Raw genomic sequence first — 21,719 nt, forward strand, 5'->3', positions numbered from 1 at the left:
GGTGGCCATAACTGCAAAAAAAAAATCAGAACCTAATTAATATATGAATTGATTAAGCCTAAAGACATGAATTTTAGTCTAAAGGTTCTCTCACTATTTTATTCGAATTGATAGCCTCTATCTTCAATTCAAAGAATTACACTAATTTCTTAGTGGGTACTAGAATTCACATGGACTACACATGGGCCTGAGTGTGGCTTGGCCAACCCTTGTGTACCCACAGATAGGTTCTTAACCAATTATTTTATCAAATAATTTTTAGTATTCAATTTTGCCCCAGACACCTCTTCAACAGGCATGTGGCACCTCCACTGAAGGTTCTAGTTAGGTCCAAACATTAACATGCTAGAATTTAGTGTATCTAACAAATGAATGATCAGATCCGAGTATGTCTCGGCCAACCTGACCATCATCAGAAAGATACAACTAAAATAATATATTATGAATGATAATTTTGACAGCCAGATGAGCACTAGGCGTGTGGCACCTTTAATGTTCATCTAAACCATTGGACTCATTATTACCCAACTTAATGAGAGGCTATGATCTAGTTATCGTCATAACTATTTCATTTTAGGGACCTAACAATTTTAGAAGATTTAATTAGTTGAATTGAGAGATGAGATGAAACTTGACCGGTTAATCTTAATCCTTCCACTGACTTTATCAAGTCAGATTTAAGAAGATCAGGCATAAGCTGGTCCAGCCAATCAGTCATGAATCCTCCTACTAACTTCACCAAGTCATAAAGAGGACTCAAGATAAGTTGAACTAGGGACACCTAAATCAGTCATACTGATTTTTTAGTTAGCATGGGTCAACTTCAATCATTAAGTGATCTAATCAAAACATGATTCATCATGTTGGCCAGATAAGTGAGATCGATGGGAGGGATATGCCATTAACTTGACATAGACTCAATCTATGCGAGCAGCTCCCAATTAATGACCATCGATCAAAGCTGCCATATTTATCTTAGACACCAACTGTTTAGTTATTTTCAATTTGATCAACTTATAGACTTGGATTTGACCATGGAGCTGTGATCAAAGTCCATATTGGTCTAATCAAAGACATAGACTTGACCAACTATAACTATTGAAATTGATTAAGAGAAAAAATTGACCCAATCAGAATTAACTTTTAATTAGATTTAATCAATTACTAACATGGTCTATTATCAATGATTTCTAATCCTAGATCTAACCTAGTTAAATAGACTTGACTCAAGCTAACCCATTAACCCATGAGTTATAAAATTAATGTCTTAGATCTTTAATTCTCAATTAAGTTTTGAGCTGATATGGATTCAGATTCGATGTTTGAAAATAATTTTTAATTTTATAAAATATTTTTACAATCAATCATCTAATGATCAAAACTTTAATTTCAGATCTAATATATATTATTTTAGATTTAAAATAAAATTTTAAAATTTTTTTATTGTTCATCATCATGAAAAAGATCGTGCAGCACCCCTACACGCCATAGGAGATTCCATCGAATGGGTAAATAGGATAGTGAAATCCTAATTTCTCCTATGACCGGATGACTATGAGGATCTATCCAATCAGATTACTATACTACTCATATTCAAAATTAACTATTTAGATCTAATCTAAATAACTAAAATTAGATTATATGTAAAAAAATTCATGTCATAAGAAACCTAGCTCTGATACCATATGAAAAAAAAATGGATAGTTCAAAGCATGTATTTTTAAAATTTTATAGTGAAATAATAAAAGATTAAATATTTTAATCTTATAAATATATCTTAGATTAGATCTAAACTATCATTAAGGATCTATGACATAAAAAATTTATATATAAAATTTGAAATAAAATAAAAAACTACATCGATCACATCGACGTCCTGAATTTGATCTAACCTTTAGATTATGTCGGTAGAGTTCCAAACTCATCACCTTTTCATGGGTTGATGATCTCTACTATTGGTAAACATGGTATGAAGCTCTCACTAATGTCAAGTATCTGCACAAGCATCCAACCTCTACGGATGTCCATACGAAGCCCCTCAGATCGATCAGCCATCTACGGGAATGCTAGCTCATGTAGTCGGCTTCTGATGGTGATCTAACTTGATCTTCTTCTTTGATCATCTTGAATATTTTTGATGTCGAAGATGAATCAGAGAAGGATGTTGGATGGTGAAGAAAATTTAGATGAAGACTCTCTTCTCTTTGGTTTTTCCCTCACCTAAAAACCTAGAACAGTTCTAGGTCTCTCACCCAAGAAGAGAGCGGTCTCCTCTTTTGTTCATGCCAAGAAGAAAGGAAACCCACCCAATCCTTATGTGTTATAGAAGTGTTTTTGATCCTATTTCTCTCTGGTATCTCATGATAAAGAGCTCTTTTCTTTGGGCACATAAAATTATAGCCTTTTTATGGTTGTCATACAAACCAGATAAAACAGGATAAGGGCTGGAGTTTGTTGCAATTCAAACTCTTTTGAATTTCAATTCAACTCCAACTTTTTCTCACCCTTATCTAACTTAAAGAGAGACTTACTAGAGAAAATTGGGTATAAAAATCAATTGGAAAGATCTCTTTTTCTTATACATAATAGACCCCTTCAAAAGTAGCCAACGTGTGGAAGGATATGGATAAGATTTTGAATTGAAATTCAAACTAATTTAAATGCAAATTAAAACCAACCAATTCCTATCCTTAATGGATGACAAAAGGAGGATTAATTTATAGTTTTCTCACATATAAATTGATTTTATGTGGTGAGAAAAGATGTGAGATAATTTAGATGACGCAAGGGATAGAGTCATGCTCATTTGGGACTCTAGGGTTCAACTAATTGGATTTCTTTCAAACCCAATCCAATTAGACCTAAATAAAATATGATGAATCTAATCTAATTAGGCTCTTATAACTTTAATTAAATTTAATCAAATTAATAAATTAATTGAGCCATAGATCTGATCAAATCAGGATCATTTCTCTCTTACCAATTAGGTCATCTCATAACATAATCAGACTTGACCTGATTAAATCAAATTCAATCAGACTTGATCTAAACTTTAATACTTAATCAAATTTTGCTGATTAGTAATCTAATCACTAATTAATCCTCTATTAATAATAGAGTACAAGTCTAGTGGCACTCTTCTCTAGAGTCCCCGTCTAGTGGAACTCTTCTCTAGAGTCCCCGTCTAGTGAGACTCTTCAGCAAAGTCCCCGTCAAGTAAAAATCTTCACCAAAGTCTCCATTGACTGAGTCTCTTCAGATTAACTAAGTGATCAGAGAGAAACTTCTAATGTGTATGATCTCATAGGTTCAAACCTAACTCAGTAGCACAGAAACTGATTTCTATACCAATCAAAGTAACCATCAAGCAATGGTACCCGACATCCGGATGGGCCGAATGTATGCTAAGCAACACTCAAAAACCTATTTGAATATAGTTACTGTATAATTCATCCCTTTGACCCAAATACTTAAGGTGACCTAGGGTTTAACTGCCAACCTTGATATGGTCATCCACATTGTATTTCAATTTTTAAAATCCATCATATGGATTACCTCAGCCAAGATTTTACTGAATTAAAATATATTGATACATTAACTCCTACTTATTCGGAGGGGTCAATTCTATCTTGACTCACATATCGACTTCACAAGTACTTGACTATGCCCAAAAATCTTTCATCGCTGAATTAGAAATTTAGGTAGTCCAACACCAAAGCATAGTGAGTTGCTTGCAAGTCACCGTGGTGATCTCAGGTCAGAGGGACATCTATACCTATATCCCTTCGGAGTGACTCTTGACAGCAGAGTGCTCCAGAGTTAGTCATGTTCTATGAAATGTACTCCTATATTTCACCTAGATGCCATACCAACATCTCCATGCTCCTTGGTTAAGAAGACAATCAACATATATGGCACACAATGACCTACACTTGATATGTCTATCATCCTAGGAATAGCTTATCATTTGATCACAAACTTATTTAAGGACTAAACGATATATCCTCCTATATTGAATCAAATAGTCCTAAAGACTTCATCACATAATAGGAGTTCAAAATGAGATGTACACAGTGATGAAAAGCCAAATAATATTTATTAATTCAACAATTCATATACAATTACAATGATAAGCACAATCGTCAACAGGCTGATGATTGATTTTGGGATATAATTTTCAATATCAGCTAGATGTGGAATCTAATAGGTTACATACATCAAGAAATTGATCAAAAAAAAATCAATTGGATTCATTTTATGTGTCAATTGAATCTAATTGAGTGGCTAATTGACAAGCTAGCACTTGTAGGCTAACCCTTGCTCCTAGCCAAATTAGATTTGGCTTAAACCTTATTTTATTGGGCTTACCTATTTATGTAGAACCCTGAATAGATTGAGCTTTATTAGATGGGTATCAGTTTGGGCATTGAAAACTTTATCCACACCCCTTGGAAAGAGTCCAAGGGGGCATAGACTCTAAGCACGCATTGAAGGAGGAAAACTGCTTTTTTCCTTTGTAGGATCTTCTAGATTTCATCAAATCTGGAGTGAAATAATTTAAAAAAAAATTATCATACATTTATTTTAGATCTAAATCTCTAGATCTAATCTTCATATCTGATATTTAAAATCTAAAATTAAATCTAAAACTATGATGAAAGAAGAAGAACCTCAAGGGTAATCTGATTACCCTGTAGATGATCTCAGCACACCCTCTAATAGGTGGACACATCCAACTTGATCAAATTAAGCGACGTCTAATCAAAACTATCAAAAAATTACGGACTTGAACCCTTAATTCATTTGATCCAAAATCTTAGGCACCTAACAATTGAAGCCCAATGAATCTAATTCATTTAGGTTATTAGTAGATAATTAAATTTAAATTAATTTTATCAAATAAAAAATTTAAATATAAAGAAAAAATTGGATCCAATCATATACTAGCAAGGTTACTCTGAACCCAATAAGATTTCTCTAAATCTAATTGAGACTTCGTAAGCCCAATTGCTTATTCCAGGTCTAATCCCTTTGTTGCGTGACCCCATAGGTTCAATTCTATCTGGTAGTGAGATATACAATGATCTCTATCATAGTATCATTGAAACTTTTTTCAATGGATCGAAATAATTTCACTCTAACTCATCAAGTATTGTCGATCCTGAGCAATCCTAGTGGGCTCTCACAATCCACCAGTGACACCTAGCAGTATATAGTGACAATTCAGTAGAATCGAAAAAGAACCTCAAGGTGTAATTTACGTGTGATTCAGTCTCTCTATCATGAGTCCCGACTAGATGACAGATTATGGATAAATCGTCAAACCTTATCATCAATCATATGATAGATTCGATCAGTTCAAGTCCAATTGTGATCCTTATAAAAATTTTTTTTCATAAATCATATGATTGTGGCCACGGACTCTCAGACTTAGCCTCTCAAATCCCATAAGACTACTCCTTTCTATCAAGGTTGATAGATTTCATCTTGATGTGTATCATATTCCTACAATAGACCAACTGTCGCCAACATCCACTACAAGGGCTCATTGAGATCATATTTATATGTCAGTCAAACTCTAGCAGCCTCACTACGACCAGTCAAACCATCGCAAGTCAAAAGATCATTCACACAACTACAGCATCAAGACAATCACTGACGATCGAGTAGAAATCCAAGTGATCTCTCGTATGGTCATGCTCAGTACTAGTTGTTCTCTATCAACTACCCGCACTTGTCGCTCAGTGCCTCTACACTGTAGACCAAAGACTCATCTATCCCGAAGGAAGTGATCTGTGCATCAATCTATCCGAATCAATCACCATCCTCATGATGATACTATGATCAAAAGTAATTAGGAATTAAATGCATATCTCTAATTCTCAATACTTTGAGAATATATATCAAAATATTAATTTCATGGACAATTCAAGGACACATTACTCTTGAATAAAAATTAAAATTGCCCATTTATTGATCAAATCAATATATTAAGTATAAAATTATGTCCTAGCTTTATTACAATGTGCCAGCCATATTAGCTTCTATCGGATTCTGGTGGCGTAGCAGAAGGACTAGGTGTTTAAAATTTTTCATTCAAAATATCCGATGCACTGGTAACCCTAATAACCAGAAATCCTTGGCTATAATAATCAAAGTACAATAAATATAAATTTAGATAAGAAACATACTTGTACCACTGATCTTAATTTTCATGAGGCATCCAAGTATCCGTCCTCCAACGGTGATCCATATAAAAATTGAACCAAAGACAGCGCTCCTTCTTCTCTTTGCTTCAAGAGTTCTAGCCACAGAACTTGACTAGCCCTATACCGATCAGGTTTCTTCAAGAACCTGACTCCATCCTCTTAAAAGCTCTTCTAGACTTCTGATTCTCTTTCTTTAGGACCCTCACAACTCTTGTTAGGATCAGATAAGCTTTTGTCTTAAATCCCATAGCCTTATCCTAAAACTAAGATAGGTTGTAAGAAAAAAAAGAGAGCAACAGAGATAAAATTAAAAACTCGATCTGAATGCCTCGGACACCCAATGCCTAGGCCAATTTATAGCCACCAGAGGGATGCCAAAAGAGAGAGACATGCCCTACAAAAAAGTTTTATCTGATGTAATTATCAGAGATAAGAGTTCCTTCAAGCAGAAAGACTCTTATCAATGATATGTTGAGCAGCACCCTCATTTGCATGTGCGACCAGAGAAGGGATATTTTCACATCCCTTCTCAAATTAGAAAAATCTACAAAAATCCACATGGATAGGGGACTTAATTATAATTCCAAAAAACCTAAAATGGTGATAAAATTCTCATAGAAGGATGCTATCCTTACACCTCTTCACGTGAGTCCTGATCACCATGCGTGCGCGCATGCAGGGAAGTTTCCAGCGTCTGTTTGGCCATCTGATAAGTCTGAAAAAATTCTATAAAAATTATTAAAAATATTGAATCAAATGTGAAACATTATCACAAAAAATTATTCTAATTTGAAAGCATTTGATTAGAAGGACTCTCTAAAATGCAGAGAGATGTGACGCTTCTGTGCATGCATGCGAGGGACCCTTCTCATTTTCAATTTTTCTCCACCCCAAAAATTTTAGAAAAAATCCATCTCATGCTTTAAGATGTGCACCAAAAAATGGAGGGTGATATGGGCTACCACACATATCTTAACTCCATGCCAAAAGGATTCCTCCTTCTGCCCATGCCAACACTTGCACGCAAAACCTATTTTGCACCAAGAGTCCTTCACAACTTGGACTCTTCAATTTTGGCATTAATTTGGGATTTGATGTCCCAATTTGAGATGCTTCTAGGTGGCATGACCTGACACAAATGTCCACCAAATTGGGCTAGCTAATTAGCAAGGGATGAGACCAAATTGATCTGCAAAGGAGCTAGGGTTTTCACATGTGCTAGCATGCTTATCGAAACCCTGATTGAATCCAAAATTTCAATCAACCTTTTCAAAAGGATCCTTGGCCAATTTTTATATGTGTGTAACCCATTGGGTTTTACATCTAGCCAGCAGTAGGTCTGGGTGAAAGTTGACCAAATTTGATTAGACTTCAATCTAATCGATTTAGGTCCAATCGAGCTAACCCGAGTTCAACAATTAGAATCCTTTATAATTAGTGATCAAATTAAACTCTTTAAAAAATCTACAAGTCAAGATTAATATCTAGCAATATATTATGATCATCCAAAAGATATAAAATTTAATAAAAATATCAAATATATCCTTTAGTGATAAGTTATCGTATAATTCAATCTTTCGATCATCCCTATACCCTGAATATGTTCATGAGTATGGAATCATGTCAAACTCAAACACATATTCATATCAATTCTTAATTAACTAATGATGACTCCAATAGAGAAGCATTAGAAACTCTTTCTAATCTCTTTCCTGTTTGTGGCCAAAAAAATTTTTTTGAGTCATCTAGGATTGAGAATACACAGGATGCGATCTCCTCTTACTAGAAGTGATCGATTCCATGTTGACCTACTCACAATCTTCATACATACTCTACCATATGTAGAACACTCCGTATATATCTTAATGCCATACTTGGGTATAAACCAAAATATGGATTCATGTGCACAAGATTTCATGGTGGTTCAGATCTAAGGATCACTTACACAACTCTCACTTAGAGAACCATCTTTGACATGCAAGTAAGGCTTCCATCTTAAGGCTTCCATAAGATGTTCTCTTTCATCGACTCAATTCAATGAACTCATTTCTCAAATGAGCACCCACATCCTTGTATTAGTATCCCATACACAAGTAGCTAGTGAGATCTTTCACCCTCTCTATTGAGCATAAATAAGATGTGCCAGTCTATCCAAAACATTGATCTCCGACTCAATACTCGTACGATCAAGAATATTTAAGATTAAGATTTTAAGATTTTAGGTCTCACTAGCATGACCCATTCATATCTTCTAAAATTATTGTCCTAATCTTTGGGGTTCATCATAATCTTAGACATAATAAGATGTAGTTAAAATGATGAATCAATATCTCAAATAATAAATATCATTACATGAGTTGAAAAATCATAAAAAAAAATTTCATCGCAACACTTGCGATTAGCTTATAGAGCACTCTTCTTTCAATCTCCCACTTATACTAAAGCCAATCACCTTTGTATCTCATACAATCAAGATGGCGATCAAATAGTTGCTGTGGTATGGCTTTAGTGAATGGGTCTGCTATATTGTTCTTTGTATGTACTCATTCAAAGACATCTTATCTCTAACGAGATGAAAGCGTCTGAGGATGTACTTAAATTTTTTATGAGACCTAGATTTCTTAGATTGAATAATGACCCCAGTGTTATCATAATAAAGTGGCACTGGTCCTTCAATTTTAGGAATAATTTTTAAATTTATGATGAATTTCTTCATCCAGACAGCTTCCTTGATGGCTTCACTAGCAACGATGTACTCTGCCTCAGTGGTTGAATCAGCTATAGTCTGCTATTTGAAACTCTTCTAACTCACTATCCTATCATTTAAAATAAATACATATCCTGATATTGACTTGCTATCATCTGAATCAAATTGAAAACTAGAATCTGTATATCCCTCTAGTTTCAACTCTGATCCTCCTCCATATATGAGAAAAATATCTTTAGTCCTTCTTAGGCACTTCAAAATATTTTTCACAGCTTTTCAATGATCCTCTCCTAGATCAGCCTGAAATCTGTTAGCTACGCCCAAAGCATAAGCTACATTAGGCCTCGTACATAGCATGGCATACATAATTGATCCCACAATTGAAGCATAAGGGATTTCATTCATCTTCTTCCTCTCTTTTAGTGTCTTAGGACATATTTTCTTAGAGAGATGTATACCATGACTTACAGGCAGGTAACCTCTCTTACTTGCCTCCATATTAAATCTCTTTAATATGAGATCTATGTATCGTGACTGGGATAAGCCTAACCCTTTTAGATCTATCTCTATAGATCTTTATACCTAGTATATGGATGCTTCATCCAAGTCTTTCTTGAAAAACTTATTTGATAGCCAAGTCTTGACCGATTGCATCATTGAGATATCATTCCCAATGAGCAGTATGTCATCAACATACAGAACCAAGAAGATAACAGCACTCCCACTTGTCTTCTTATATACACATAGTTCATCCTTATTTTTAATAAAGCCAAACTCTTTGACTATCATATCAAATCAGATGTTCCAACTCCTCGAAACTTACTTCCATCCATAAATAGATCTCTTTAGCTTGCATACTTGATTTGCCTTCTCACTTGAGAAAATCCCTCTGGCTGAGTCATATAGACCTCTTCCTCTAGATTATCATTGAGGAATGTGGTCTTGACGTCCATCTGTCAGATCTCATAATCGTAGTATGCCACTATAGCAAGCAAAATCCTGATGGACTTGAGCATAGCCATTGGTGAGAAGGTTTGATCATAGTCAATTCCTTACCTTTGTCAGAAACTCTTCACCACCAACCTAATTTTGTAGCTTTCTACTTGGCCATCTGCTTCGATCTTCTTCTTGAAGACCCACTTACATCCTATTGGGATCACACCCTTAGGTGCATCAATCAAGGTCCATACTTGGTTAGTGTACATCGAGTCCATCAAAGATTTCATGACTTTCAGCCATCTGTTTGAGTCTCTACTCATGACAACTTTCGAATAGATCAGTGGATCATCATCCTGAATGATGTTGATCGAATTATCATTCTCAATGACAAAATCATATCTTAGAGATGCTTGATGCACTCTATCTGACTTTCAGAGAGGAGGTGTGTGCTGTGGATGTACTTCATCTTTGGATACTTTTGATTGAGGATCTTCTTGTGGTTCAACCATAGGTATTTCTGAATCGATTTATAGATTTTGAACTTCCATAAGTTTAATATTCCTCCCATTGTCTTCTTCTTGGATGAATTTATTTTACAAAAAAATGGCGTGCCTACTAACAAACACCTTTTGTTCAGTAAGGTGGTAGAAGTAGTATCCATTAGTTTCTTTAGAATACCCTACAAACCTGCACTTATCTGATCTAGCACTAAGCTTATGTCCAAAAATATTTTTGACATAAGCAGGACAGTCTCAAATCTTAAGATGTTTAAGATTAGGCTTCTTTTTCTTCCATATCTCATATGGAGTGCTTGCAACAGACTTTGAAGGCACTCTGTTTAAAATATATGCGACAGACTCTAAGATATATCCTCAGAAAGATATTGAGAGATCAATGAAGCACATCATGGACCGCATCATATTCATCAAAGTATGATTCCTCTTATCTGCTACACCATTTAATTAAGGTGTATAAGGAGGGGTCCATTCAGAGAGAATACCTTTACTTTTAAGATGATCAAAAAATTCACTGGATAAGTATTCTCCTCTTCGATCAGATCGAAGAACCTTCATACTTTTTTCAGTTTGTTTCTCGACCATACATTGATACTCATTGAATTTATCAAAAGCTTCGAATTTATATTTCATAAGATACACATATCCAAACCTTGATAAATCATCTGTAAAGGTAAAAAAATAGGAGTATCCTTCTCTGGCCTGAGTTATCCTCGATCCACTACATCTGTATGTACTAGGGCTAACAACTCATTCGCCCTCTTTTCATGTTCAAAAAATGGAGTCTTGATCATCTTACCCATGAGACAAGATTCACAAGTTTCCAATGATTCATAATCATATGGGTCAAAGAATTTTTCTTTATATAACTAGTTAATCCTTAACTCACTAATATGACCAAAGTGATAATGTCAGAGATACGTGATATTCACATTTTCTCTCTTTCTTTTCATATTTCTTTCAATATGAAAAATATTTTCATTGAGTGCATGAATTAAAAGATTATTATCAATATAACAACTACTATAAAATTTATTAGAAAAGAAAATAAAGCATCCATTTTCTATGAGCCTTATTTCATAACCTTATTTTAGTAACAAAGGTATAGAAATAATATTTCTAATGACCTTTGGCATGTAATAACAGTCTTTCAATTCTAAAGTTTTGTCTGAAGGCAAATCAAGCATACAGATTCCCACAGCCTCTGCGCTAATGGACTTTCCACTTGTACCATAAAGCTCGAGGTCACCTCTTTTCAGACCTCTGATATTCTGTAGTAGCTATAATGAATTATAAATTGCGATCCACAGACGATATCTAATACCTAAATATCAGAGTCTGAGTCACTCAATAAAAAATAGGTCTGTATTATATACACACTTTTTGATGCTGTACTTGCACTCTGCTTCAATCTTGTAACCTGGCCTCTACCGATATCCACTCAGGCAGGATCTAGAATGTTGTCTCCTTGCAAATCTACACTCCAAAAATCAGATCTCTATCTGATTTGGAAGTACTTCAGAACTCCTTCTGAAGTTGGAGCAGCATCCTGTCGAAGATGTCCTGCAGCCTTCTATTCTAGGCATCACCATACCTTGGATCTTTGCCAGATGGACGTCCAACTCTTTGGATATGAAGAGGAGAGGAAGGAGAGTAGAGAGAATATAGAGAAGAGGGGAGGGGATGGCAGCTATTGAGTTTTGTGCATAAAAAAAAACTTCTATCTCAAAACCCTAGGCGCAGCAGGATTTATATAGACCCTGTATGCTGTGCAGTGCCACATCATTCAATCAATCAAAAAATTTTAATAAATTTTGAAAAAATTTTGATTGGTAGAGTGATGTCATTTGATCATATTAGATAAGAACCCTACCTTATCTCCAAAAGATGGCACCAACATTAGATAAGCACAAGCAAGATGGCGCCAAAGAGTCCATGTTTATCAGGACTCTTTGGTTCTTATCCATTTGGGGCGCCCATTTTAATCCAATTGGGCTCACGCCATAATCTGATTATGGTGCCCAATTTGATGTGGCTTGGCTTGTGGACACTCCACAAAAATCCTCTAATGAGCCCTATTCAGTTTAAGACCCATATGTCAACTTTTGACAGATGTCCTAAAATGAAATTGGCAGGTGCTAGGAATTAGCAGGTGTTGTCTTAAATTCATCTCATGAATTAAGACAAGTCTTTTCTGAGCTGGACAAGCTTTATTTAGACTAAGAAAAATCTTCCCAAGGTTCTTTGGATGAGTCAAATCATATTTGGCTCAATAGAGACAGAAAAGATTACACGAGGAGAAAGTTAGGCTCAATCGTGTGCTAGCACGATTTCCTTGAACCTAATTGGATCTTATCCAAATCAATTGGGCTAGCCCAATTGATGACATCTAGACCCTAACCCTTGTTTGTGTGATCCAGTTAGGTTCAATTCTGTATGGTAATGAGACATGTCGTGATCTCATCATCGACATCATCGAAACTCCTTTCGATGGACTAGAACTTTTTTGATTCAGACAATTAGAATGATCGATCATCAATATCATTCTAATTGCTTCCAAAATCTACCAGTGACACCTAGCAGTATATGATGACAACCCATTAGAACTGAAGACAAACCTCTCGATGCAGCTACCTGTGTGATTGAGTTCCTCTATCATGAGTCCTGACTGAATTAGGGTTAAGGTGAACTCGTCAAACCCAACATCAGTCATATGAATAAATCGATCGATTCGAGTCCGATGTGAAACTCCAATGAAAAACTCTTTTTCATTATTTCACTCTGCCATGGCCATGGGCTTAAGGACTCGATCATTCGATCACCATAGGACTACTCCTCTCATCTACCGAGGTTGATAGATCCCATCTTGGTGCGACCTAGTTCCTACAGTGAATATGCTACAGCCAACATACACCTCAGGATTCCGAATGGCTAGGAGATCGAGTTATGGTGTAGTCAAACTATAACACACTCAAGGTGAACTGTCAATGCACCTCAGGTCAAAGAACTAGACACACAACTGCAGCATCGAGCTAGTCATCAATGAGAAGGTAGACTTCCTTATGACTGCTTGATATGGTCACGCTCAGTACTCTCATTTTTAACGAATATCTGTACTCTCGCTCCGGTGTCTCCACACCATAGACTCAAGACACATCTATCCTAAGAAAGCGATCGTATACCAACCTTCCAGATTGATCACCATCCTCATGATGATCCTATGGTCAGGAGCTGTTTGAGTTAGTTATGTAAATTCATGTCCTAAATTTTCAACTCTTGAAAATATGAATTAACATTCCTACTAACTCAAAGGATGTATCACAGATACAATATACACAATGTGATAGAAGAATAACCTTTTTATTCATTTATAGTCAAAATTATAAATTTGCCTTTAGATTTGTACAGGAATGTGTCAGCTGATCTGGCATCTAGGGCACACATCTAACAAACTCCCACTTGACCTAATGCTAATTGACTACATATCTAAGTCCCATCTTCTCAAGATGGGCTTCGATTTTCTATTGGCCTAATGGCTTAGTCAGCGGGTCTGCCACATTGTCTGCGGAGTCGACTCTCTTGACCTCGACATAACCCTTTTCGAGATAATCACGAATCAAATGGAATCATCGCTCGATGTGCTTGGACTTCTGGTGAGACCTTGGCTTTTTAGCTAGGGCTATGGTGCCATTATTGTCGTAGTAAAGAGGTATGGCATCCGATGACATCACTCCAAGCTCTGCGGCAAACATCTTGTACCAGAATAACTCCTTTGCAGCTTTCGATGCAGTAATGTACTCTGTCTCCATGGTGGAATCAGCAATCACCAACTGCTTGAAACTCTTCCAGCTATTTGCACCATCATTACAAATGAACAGACTTTCAGATGTCGACTTTCGATCATCTATATCAGACATAAAGTCTGAGTCTGTATATCCCTGAATCTGGAGTTCTCCATTCCCAAAGATTAGAAACATATCCTTAGTCCTTCTCAAGTACTTAAGGATACATTTCACAGAAGTCCAGTGCTTTTCGCCTGAATTTGACTGATATCTGCTTGTGACACTCACAGCATAAGCTATATCAGGTCGTGTACATAGCATGGCATATATGAGGCTCCTTATTGCCGAAGCATAAAGGATCTTGCTCATGCGTTCAATCTCCTCAGGTGTGCTAGGGCACATCTTCTTAGAGAGATGCATGTCATGTCTAAAAGGTAATAAACCTCTTTTGGAGTTTTCCATGCTAGACCTCTTTAGCACCTCCTCTATGTACATCTTCTGTGAAAGTCCCAGCATCCTATTTGGTCTATCTCTATAGACCTTAATACCCAGTATGAAAGATGCCTCTCCTAGTTCTTTCATAGAGAACTCCTTAGACAACCATACTTTGACTGAGGTCAACACGGGAATGTCATTCCCAATCAGGAGGATGTCATCTACGTACAATACGAGGAAGACAACTGCGCTCCCACTAACCTTTTTGAACACACATGGTTCCTCCTCATTCTTGATGAAACCAAACATTTTGATCACATCATTGAAACGAGTATTCCAACTCCGAGATACTTGCTTAAGTCCATAAATAGACTTTTGCAGCTTGCAGATCTTGTGATCATCATCACTGGATGTGAAACCAAGTGGCTGTTCCATATAGATATCTTCCTCAAGATATCCATTTAAGAACACCATTTTCACATCCATCTGCCATATTTCATAATCGAAATAGGCTGCAACAGCAAGCAATGTGCGGATGGATTTTAGCATGGCTACGGGCGAAAAGGTATCCTGATAGTCAATGACTTTGTACTGACTATATAACCTTTCACTACGAGCCTAGCCTTGAATATCTCTACATTCCCATCTGCACCTATCTTTCTCTTGAAGATCCATTTACACCCAATAGGTACAATACCTTCAGGTGGATCTACCAAGGTCCAGACTTGGTTTGAGTGTATCGAGTCAATTTCTGATCTCATTGCCTCTAACCATTTCTCAGAGTCGATATCTGATATCATCTCATCATAGGTCTTGGGATCATCACCATGAGTCCCATTTCCTGTGAGGAACATTTCCTCTACATCCTCTTGTATAGTACCTAAGTACCTTTCAAGAGGACGGAAAACCTAGTCGATCTACGAGGTGGAAGAGGTTGTGTTAGGACTGGTTCTGATTGATTTGGTTCCTCAGAGATTTTAGCTCGTTGCTCTTGAGAGACATTCTCCTTGAGCTTAATTATTCTTTCGAAGCCACCATCTTGAATAAACTATTTTTAAAAAAAAATAGCATTTTGACTCACAATCACATTGTGGTCTTCTGAAATATAAAAATAGTATCCTAATGACTCTTTAGGACATCCTATGAATCGAGCTCTAAAAGACCTGAACTCTAACTTGTCCACCTGTTGTCTCTTGACATAAGCCGGACAATCCCAAATTCTGAGATGATTCAGACTTGGCTTCTTACCATGCCATATCTCATATGGTGTGGTAGGAACAATTTTAGAGGGAATCCTATTCAATACATAAATTGCTGTCATAAGACAATATCCCCAAAAAAATTTTGGGAGGTCTGTGAAGCTCATCATGGAATGGACCATATCTAATAGGGTCCGGTTTCTCCGTTCTGAAATCTCATTGAGTTGAGGCGTTCCAGGTGGAGTCCATTGAGAGACTATACCATTGTCCTTAAGATAGTCTAGAAACTTCCGACTAAGGTATTCACCTCCTCGATCTGATCGAAGGACCTTAATGGGCTTTTTTGTTTATTTTTCTACCTCATGTCTGAATTTTTTGAACCTTTCAAAAGCTTCAGACTTATGTTTCATTAGAAATACATATCCATACCTAGACATATCATCGGTAAAGGTAATGAAGTAGACGTAGTTGCCTCTAGTCGGCACATTAAATGGGCCACACACATTCGTATGTACTAGGGCAAGTAGGTCTGTGGCCCTTTCTCCATGTCCCACAAAAGGGAGCTTGGTCATTTTGCCTTGAAGGTATGATTCACAAATTGGATATGAACTCGGAAGTCAATGGACTCAATAGCCCGAATTTCTTCAATTTGTTAACCCTGTCTTCTGCTATATGACCTAGCCTTAGGTACCACAGATACCTATTATTTAGACTATCTCTAGGCCTTTTAATTCTTATGGCATTCATATTTTGCTCAATATTAAATACAGATACATCAACATGTAACTGATAGAGACAGTTAATGATAAAACCATTTGCAACTTTATTATTTTCATAAAAAATATTACAATGGTCCTTATAAGCTAATCACATAGCCTCCTTGTGCTAAACATGAAACAGAAATCAAATTCCTGCTTGCTACAGGCACATAATAACAGTCTCTTAAAACTAAATCTAATCCTAACGATAATCGCAGAGGGTAGGTTCCCACGACCATAGCAGCAACTCTTGCTCCGTTCCCGATGCGTAGGATCATCTCTCCATCCCTCAGCCTCCTGCTCTCCTCAAGACCCTGCATAGAAGTGCGTAAATGAGCACTAGAATCAGAGTCAAGCACCCAACTGGATGCAGAAGAAACCATAAGATTAGATTCGATAATGAGCATACCTCCAGAAGGACCATCCTTCTTATTCTTCAGGGTGGCCAAGTACTGAGGATAGTTTCGCTTCCAATGGCCGTCTGATTGGCAGTGAAAATATTTTTCCTTATCAGCAGCCTTCTTCTTTGGTTCTGTCTTTTTCTTTTTCCCATCTACCTTCTGCTTCTTCACAGACTTCTTCTTCCCAAAAGACTTTCTCTTGGTAGAAGTCTGCTCCATAGTAAGAATTGAGCCTTTTGAACCTTTCATTGAAAGCTCAGCTGTAACCAGCATGTTCATTAACTCGGCCAAGGTACACTGCATCTTATGCATATAGAAGTTCATGATGAACTGACCATATGCATCAGATAAAGACTGAAGGATCACATCAATCTAAAAATCTTTGTCTAAGATGATACCAAGCTCCTCAAGGTCCTTGATCATTGTCAAACAATGATCTTGGACTGACTATCCATCACGCATCTTGGCCTTAAAAAGTCTTTGACAAACTTGATACATGGCCGTGCGACTCTGTTCACCAAACAACTCTTGTAGGTGAGCCAACATTTGGCGGGTAGTCAAAATATTCTCATGTTGGTGCTGCAAGTTATCAGACATTGCACCCAACATGTAGTACCTTGCTTTGTTGTCATCATCCGTCCACTTTTCTAGAGATGCTCTCTGTTCAGCAGTCGGACGTGCTGGCATGGCAGGTGGGTCCTGGTCCAAAATATGAGTCAATTTTTCAGAATCCAGAATAATTCTGTAGTTCCTTAACCAGTCCTTGAAATTTGGTCCAGTCAGTCTATAGGTGTCTAGAATTTTGGTCAGGAGGTTTGAGGTAGACATATTTCCTGTAGAGAGTCAAAAGTTTTTAGTTATATTTTGCAATCAGACTCAACCAATTTGTTTAGGGTTTTTATTTTTAAACATATTAGGCTCCCACTATTTTCTCAGATCCCTACACTCCCTTGGTAGAGATATGAAAATCTCTGTGATTAGTGATTTCTAGTGGGTGGTGCAGTCTCAGCGACTAGCTCATCACCTCACCTAACAGTTATTGGTGATGGGTCAACCGATGAGTGGACAACTCTTGTCCAATGATTCTCTAATCATAGTGCACCTAAAACTTGGTCTCTAATTCATGAAGCTCACCATGTTCGGGATATTACTCCAATCCTTAGTTAAGCCAAACCCATCATTTGCACGAACTAGATTCCTGATTGGATCCCTCACCGTATCCAAAATATTGAGCCCAACCCATCCTCTAATCCATAGCATCCAATGCCTAATGGACATAGTTGCATCTTTTCGGTGCAACTGAGCCACTGTAGCCAGCCAAGAATAATCAACCCCGGGAAGGACCCGCACATCCACAATGGTGGAAGACCTAGACTTAATATTTTCTTAAGAAGATTTGTTTTAGGTCTCATTAAACTTGACTTGACATAGTCATAACAATTATGACTAACCTAGTGGCATGGGTTAGCTCGAATTGTTAGCCACCTCTAATCAGAACTGAGTCGACACATATGGCCAGATAAGTGAGACCGATGGGAGGGATATGCCATTAACTCGACAAGAATGCATTCGAGTCGAGTAGCTCCCAATTAAAAACCATTCGATCGCATCTGCCCAACTTACCTTAGACACCAAATTGTCAAACCAGGACCAATTGGGTTAGCCTACAATCCAGACTCTAACCTCTGAGCCAAATTAGGTCTTAACTTGATCGAGTCACATCCAAATATGATTTGACCTTGACCCAGACTTAATCCTATTAGACTGGTTAATTATTAGCTTTCATGATCCCACCTAACCAACTCTTGATTCGATTTGATCAACCACTAGACCTAATTGAGCTTCCCAAGCCCGAACCCAATTTTATGAAAATGTCTTAGATCTGAAATTCTCAATTTTAGACCTAACTTAATTTCATAAGCTTAATTCATTAATTAAGTTTAGATTCATAAACAAAATATGTAAAATAAATCCTAGGATTTCAGAATCTAGGGTTTTGCAGAAAAATAAGTTTTGATTTCTGATTAAGGATGAACGCGTGGCACCCCTACACGTTATATGAACACCCCATTGAATGGGAAGAGAGGGTCTTAAAACTCTACTTCATTCTTATGATCGGACGGTCATGAGGAATACCTTAATCAGAAATATAAATTTAACTACAAAACTAGTTAGATCTAAATTAACATATCACATATACAATTTAAGATCTAACTAAAACATACTTTGGATACATCTCATGTATCAAAAATTAATCTAATTAACATGCTTTCAGATCTGATACATCACATGTAATATATGAAAAATAAGATTTAAATTGAACTATTCAAAATTAAATCTATTCTAGACAAGTTACTAGAACAATTCTACAACTAGTCTAGGCATGCAGCAGATCAATTATATGAAAAAACTAAAATTTTATTTTTTATTTTCTGATCTGATTATAATACTTATAACATCAAAAAAGTAGAGAATAAATTATATTTAATTCATATTTTAATCTCATTAAAACATAAGACTTAAGACTATTCATGGATTCAACTAATCCTAGTCTAGTCATGCATCTCATGCATGTTAGATCTTCTTAGATTTAATTTTAAATATTTTGATTTTAGATCCTATCATATCTGATGTGACATCTGAAATCTTTAATATCAAATAAATAAAAATTAAAATTAGATCTAAATTAGATCTAAAATAGAGCCAACAACCTGGCTCAGATACCAATTGAAGAAGAAAAACCACTTTTTTCCTTTGTAGGATCTTCCAGATTTCATCAAATGTGGGATGGAATAATTTAAAAAAAATTTATCTTATATTTATTTTGGATTTAAGTCTCTAAATTTAATTTTCATATCTGATATTTAAAATTTAAAATTAAATCTAAAACTATGATGAAAGAAGAAGTACCTCAAGGGTAATCTGATTACCTTGTAGATGATCTCAACACAGCCCGAGGTTCTGATGTAGCCACGCAAGTGCCTGGCTTCTACCGATATCTACTTGGGCAGGATCTAGAATGTCTTCTTCTCATGAATCTATGCTCCAAAAATTAGATATCTATCTGATTTGGAAGTGCTTCACAACTCCTTCTGAAGTTGGAGCAGCAGCCTGTCGAAGATGTCCTACAGCCTTCTGTTCCAGGCATCACCATGCGTTAGATCTTTGCCAGATAGACATCCAACTCTTTAAACATGAAGAGAGGAGGAAGGAGAGTAGGGAGGATGTGGAGAAGAGGAGAGGGGGTGGTAGCTATTGGGTTCTGTGCATAAAAAAAAAAAAAATTATCTCGAAACCCTAGGCGTAGCAGGGTTATATAGACCCTGTATTCTGTGCAGTGCCACATCATTCAACCAATCAAAAAATTTCAATAAATTTTGGAAAAATTTTGATTGATGGAGTGATGTCATCTGATCATATCAGATAAGAAACCCACCTTATCTCCATAAGATGGCACCAACATTAGATAAGCACAAGCAAGGTGGCGCCAAAGAGTCCATGTTTATCAGGACTCTTTGGTTCTTATCCATTTGGGGTGCCCATTTTAATCCAATTGGGCTCACGCTATAATCTGATTATGGTGCCTAATTTGATGTGGCTTGGCTTGTAGACACTCCACAAAAATTCTTCAATGAGCCCTCTTCAGTTTAAGACCCATATGTCAACTTTTTATAGATGTCCTAAAATAGAATTGGCAGGTGCTAGGAATTAGCAGGTGTTGTCTTAAATTCATCTCATGAATTAAGACAAGCCTTTTCTGAGCTGGACAAGCTTTATTTAGACTGAAAAAAACTTTTTCAAGGTTCTCTGGATAAGTCAAGTCACATTTGGCTCAGTAGAGACAGAAAAGATTACACGAGGTGAAAGTTAGGCTCAAGTGCTAGCACGATTTCCTTGAACCTAATTGGATCTTATCCAAATCAATTGGGCTAGCCCAATTGATGACATCCAGACCCTAACCCTTGTTTGTGTGACCCAGTTAGGTTCAATTCTGTATGGTAATGAGACATATCGTGATCTCATCATCGACATCATTGAAACTCCTTTCGATGGACCAGAACTTTTCTGATTCAGACAATTAGAATGATTGATCATCAATATCATTCTAATTACTTCCAAAATTCATCAATGACACCTAGCAGTATATGGTGGCAATCCATCAGAACTAAAGAGAAATCTCTCGGTGCAGCTACCTGTGTGATTGAGTTCTTTTATCATGAGTCCCGACTGAATTAGGATTAAAGTGAACTCGTCAAACCCAACATCAGTCATATGAATAAATCGATCGATCCGAGTCCGATGTGAAACTCCAATGGAAAACACTTTTTCATTATTTCACTCTACTATGGCCATGGGCTTAAGGACTTGATCTTTCGATCACCATAGGACTACTCTCATCTACCGAGGTTGATAGATCCCATCTTGGTGTGACCTAGTTCCTACAATGAATATGCTACAGCCAACATATACCTCAGGGTTCCGAATGGCTAGAAGACTGAGTTATGGTGTAGTCAAACTATAACACACTCAAGGTAAACTGTCGATGCACCTCAGGTCAAAGAACTAGACACACAACTACAGCATCGAGCTAGTCATCAACGAGAAGGTAGACTTCCTTATGACTACTCGATATGATCATGTTCAGTACTCTCGTTCTCAACGAATATCTGTACTCTCACTCTGGTGTTTCCACACCGTAGACTCAAGACACATCTACCCTAAGGAAGCGATCGTATACCAACCTTCCAGATCGATCACCATCCTCGTGATGATC

This window comes from Elaeis guineensis, chromosome 5 (assembly GCF_000442705.2).
Source record: "Elaeis guineensis isolate ETL-2024a chromosome 5, EG11, whole genome shotgun sequence".
NCBI classification, from domain to species: Eukaryota; Viridiplantae; Streptophyta; class Magnoliopsida; order Arecales; family Arecaceae; genus Elaeis; species Elaeis guineensis.